The sequence below is a fragment of the Pteropus alecto genome, unplaced genomic scaffold, assembly GCF_000325575.1.
Source record: "Pteropus alecto unplaced genomic scaffold, ASM32557v1 scaffold95, whole genome shotgun sequence".
Classification (NCBI taxonomy): domain Eukaryota; kingdom Metazoa; phylum Chordata; class Mammalia; order Chiroptera; family Pteropodidae; genus Pteropus; species Pteropus alecto.
In genome coordinates, this window is record NW_006441071.1 from 21141886 (window position 1) to 21147191 (window position 5306).

The following is a 5306-nucleotide window of genomic DNA, read 5'->3' on the forward strand; positions in this document are numbered from 1 at the left end:
TTAATAAAAATATAAATATTGTCTTTAAAATTTAATAAGCATTATAAAATTATGTAATGATGCTCTTTGTAATTATGATAATTACCATCTCTCATCTAAAGGGCAAGCCAACATATTTTAAAGAATTAATTTAAAATATTGAGCTATTTATACAGACAGCAATACTATTTTAAAATTTTCAAGTGTTCAAAAGACTCGTTAAGCCTTAGAAATACTCAAAGAAAATATACAGGAATAGTAATGACTACAACATCATTCAACTTGGACTAAAAGTCAAAACCAAAACGATTCAGACAAAATTTAGAATTAGCTTATTTTAAGGACAAAAGAATAATGTCTGTATCTATTCAGTTTATTCTAGTAGCTGAGAGAGGAATATCTATTTTTATCTTTTATATATTATCCTTTTAATATATTGTTAGGTATATTTGTCACTATCTTTTAGATGATTTTTGTGTTTATGTTCATAAAGGGTATTGATCTGTGGATTTATTTCTTGTAATATATTTGTCTGGTTTTGTTTTCCAAACAATGCTGGCCTTGTAAAATGAATTGAAAAGTGTTCTCTCTTTCATTTTTCTGAAAGATAATATATTATGTCTTCTTTAAATATCTGGTAGAATTCTCAGTGAAACTATGTAACTCTGAAGATTTATTGTTGGAAGCTTTTAAACTATCAATTTCTATAATAGATAGTACTATTCGGGTTATTTATTTCTTCTTTAATGAACCTTGGTAGTTTATGCCTTTGAAGAAATTAGTTCACTTCATTTAAGTTGTCAAACTTACAGGAATAAAATTGGTCATAATATCTGGAACACCAATGACGCAAATATATTATGCATTTTGATATTGTCCCATAGGTTATAAAAGTTATTTAAAATCTTTTTTCTCCTTGTTTTTCAGATTGGAGAATTTCTATTGATCTACAAGTCCACTGATTCTTTTCTCTGTCATCTCTATTTTGATACCTAGTGTATTTACTGAATCTTTTATTTCAGATATATTTTTCTCATCTAAAATTTTCATTTATTTTATTATAGTTTATATTTCTCTTCTGAGAAATTCTATATTTCATTAAGTTCATTTTTATGGAGAATAGTTTTAATAGATGTTTTAAAATCTTTGATAATTTTCACATTTGTGTCACCTTGGAATTGGCATCTGTCAATTGTTTTTCCCTCGAAAACTGGTCACATTTTCGTGATTCTTTGCCTGTCGAGTATTTTGTACTGTCTCCTGAATATTATGTTGTGAGACTCTAGGTCTTGTTAAAATCTTCTAGATCAGTGGTTCCCAACCTTTTTGACACCAGAGACTGGTGCTCCTATAAGAATCTAATGCCTGATGATCTGAAGTGGGACTGAGGTGGTGATGCTGGCGCTGGAGAGCAGCTGCAAGTACAGATGAAGCTTCTCTTGCTCATTACTCATCTCTTGCTGTACGACCCGGTTCCTAACAGGCCACAAACCGGTACTGGTCCCTGGTCCAGGGATTGGGGATCCCTACTCTAGAGAATATTCTTTTTTTTTAAAGCAGGTACTCAGCACAATTTGGTTCAGACTATAAGTTCTGTCTCTTCTCCTATGGGCATGGTTCTAAGGTCAGTTTAGTTTTCAAAGCCTTGGTTTTGCTGCTTTGGGCCTGTCCCACACATGCATCTCTTAGACATTAGTTTGAGACTTGGGTGGAAGTTTATATTGTGGCTTAGTTCTCAAAGCCGTTGCTATATGGCTTGTAATCTGTTGCATGCATACATAATGCAGGGATGAGCTCAGAACTAATGGCAATTTATATACAGAATTATAGGATCACTCACCCAGCTCTTTCATCTTCAGAATTCCCCTCTCTCTTGCCCAAAGCAGCTCCCTTTCCTGGTCTTCAGGAGAAAGGATAGGTTTCTTTCAGAGTTTGGGCTGCCCATACTGCCACTGCAGTTCTGCTGGGTGTTCACTTTTGGTTCAAAGCTTAGAGAGAGAGTAAGAAACAAAACCAGAAAACTTAATTCTACGTTGCTTTGTCAAGTTTGATTTCCATTCCCAATCTATTTCATTTAGTTTCCAGAGACCACAGGTGCATTTTAGCTCAAGCTTTTAGTTGTATTAGTAGGAGAGAGAAAGTTTAGTGAGCTTACTCCATCTTGATCAGCTCTGAAAGGCCTGTTTTCTCACTTATTTTAAAGCATTTTCCTATATCATTAAAACTCTTTAAATAACATTTTATGATTTCATTAGGTTCTATTATATATACTTTAATTATCCATTCATTCTCTTGAAAGCTATTTTTTATTTCTAATATTTACTATTACAAATAACACTGTGATGTGTAAATTTGCATCATTTTCTATTTCTTTAGGATATTTTAGATAATTACTAGTTTAAAGATTACAATAATGCTCTTAAAGCATATTGTCAAATCGCTTTTCAAAAAGCCTTTTTAAAAATAAAGCATTATATACAACTTTTACCAGTTTACATAAAGAAATAGTGTCTTATTTAAAATTTGGGTTCACAATTGAGCAGAAATATTTATTTTTCATGCTCATGTATATTTTTTCTTTTGTAAACTATATTTCTGTTTTCATTTATTAGAAAAAGTTTAATAAATTTGTTACGAATTATAAATATATAGAGAAGAAATTATATATGTATCTGTTCATTAGTGCAAAAGAAAACACCAGAACAAACCAAAAACTAATGAGACTATTTACTTACAAGGATAAGGGGAAGTGGAGAAAATAGGAATGAAAACAGGATACAAGAATTAGGGGGAATGACACTTCCCTGGATTATACATTTTTATATAGTTCTGACTTATAGAATTATGTGAATGTTTTACAAACTTATAAAATTAAAAAAAAGATGGAAAGTCAAAACCGAAATAGAAACAAAAAAATTAATCCAATTATACTACAAATAATATAACCAATCTAAAGGGAGGGATGGGAAAAAAAAAAAAAAACCTAAGTAACTTTGGAAGGCAATATTTTAATTGAATATCCAAAAGCTAAAGGCAAAATGTCTACAGATATTTCATTTTAATAGCAAGTGTGCATTAGTAATTTCCAAAATATATTATGTATATTTGAGGATTAAGCAAATAAATAAATATATTGTGGTCCTGAAGTCGTTTTCTCACTGTTGGAGAAAAGAGTTACATGTAAGGAAAGAGGGGAAGGTAGAATTAATGCTGTGGTATTGGACTGGAAATGGAAGTATCAATATGAACTCATGTGTTTTTTAAACATAACTATTTATAGATACAAGTAGACAAATATAGAAATACATATAATTATATACACATATATCATTCTGTCAACTGAGAAGACCTAGAAGCAATGATATCCAGTACCAATGAGCAGATCTGGTACCCATTCTTCATTTCTGAATACCATTCTCCAATAAAGAAATCAGGGCTTTTGGAGAAATGATTCCAGGACTAGGGTGGAGAAATTATAAGAGAAACATCTATGCCAGAACATCTTGAGAAGGTAAGGAAAGTCTTAAAAAAAAAAAAAAAGATGGGGTCTGTATTAGTTTTCTACTGCTGTGTAATAAATTCCCACAAACTTAGCAGCTTAAAAAAAGACACAGTAATTCAGTTCTGTAGATCAAAAGTACAGCTTGACATGTAAGGTTCTCTGTTCAGAGCATCACAAAGCTAAAATCAATGTGCCAGCCAGGTTGTGTTCTTTCTGAAAGCTCCGGGAAAGAATCTACTTCAAAGTTCATTCAGGTTGCTGCCTGAGTTCAGATCCTTGAGGTTGTAGGACTGAAGTCCTTGTTTCTTTGCTGGCTGGCCATGGGGAGTCACTCTTAACCTCTGAAGGCTGTTCTCAGGTTCTTGTCACATGACTCCATCATGAAAACCAGATTTATTCTCACATTGAATCCCTCCCACACTTTGCACCTAACTTCCTCTGTCTCTGATCTCTCACCCATACTTAAAGGGTTCATATGATTAGGTCAGGTCCACCTGGATTATCTCCCTATCTTAAAGTTAACTGGTTTGGGACTTTAATTACATCTGCAAAATTCTTCACAGTAGTACCTATATTAGTGTTTGATTGAATAACAGGATGTTACACAGGGGCTGGGAATCTTGACACTCATCTTAGAATTCTGCCTACCACAGGGTCCTATACAATAGGACACGAGATACAGCAATCAATAAATATAAATTGCTAGAATATTATTGTTTAGGTCTGTGGGATCCAGATAAATCAACAGCTTACTCTTTAAAAGTAATCTTCTTAATCAGTGTTTGCCTCAATCAACTTCATGTATTGTCAGACATCACTAATAGTTTATCAGAAACAGTGCAAACGTGCATTTCAAGTACTGTAAAGGAAGAGAGCTTTGTATTTAGTGCCTACTATGGGTTCCCCAAAGCCTGCATTTTATCCTACTCTGCTCCTCTGAGGTATTACTGTCCCTATTATCTGAAGAGGACAAGGCTCAAATTGTTTAGTGAATCAGCTGGCATTGATTTCCATCCAAAAATCTTGTAAATGCAAAAGTGCACTGCCAATGTTAACCAGCATTCACACAATAATAAAACACATTTAAAAAGGGGGAGAGCACAAGAGCCAGCTTGAAATGCCTCCCAAAGGCTAAATTTGAGATCATTTGTGCAACAAAATAATGATAGTAATGGATTATAACACAAAATAAAATATATACCCATTATATAATTGAATAAAAAAATGAGGGTGAAAGGAAAGCTCTCAGTAGAATTCAAATATATGTAAAAGGGATGATAGTAGGAAATTACCATTTGACATATACCAGAGCAATAAGTATTTCAGGCAGAATGATCAGCAAATCTTAAATTTGTGGGCAGAATGATGAGAAATGGGTATTTACATAATCTCGAAGTATCTTTCCAGAAAGATACTTTGTAATTAATTACAAAGAAAATAGTAACCATACAACAGGAAAAACCTAGCAGACACTACCTTAATCAAGTAATGTTACAATCCCCAATAAGACAAGTTGACATCCAGTGCCTCCCGATGTGATGCACTGAGGATACGTCACTTCTATGGAGTTCTTACCAGAGTAATTATGAGAAACAACAGACAAATCAAAATTGAGGGCATCCTATAAAATAAGTGAACAGTACTTTTCACAAAGTACAAAGGTCATGAAAGGCAAGGAAATGGCGAGGAATTGCTTAAGAGACTAAGGTGATACTACAACTAAATATAACGTGACTCTGTATTGAAATCTGGGCCAGAAAAAAGATATTAGTGAGGTAATAGCAAAATTTTAATGCAGTCTATATTTTGTAGTTTCAGGTCACTC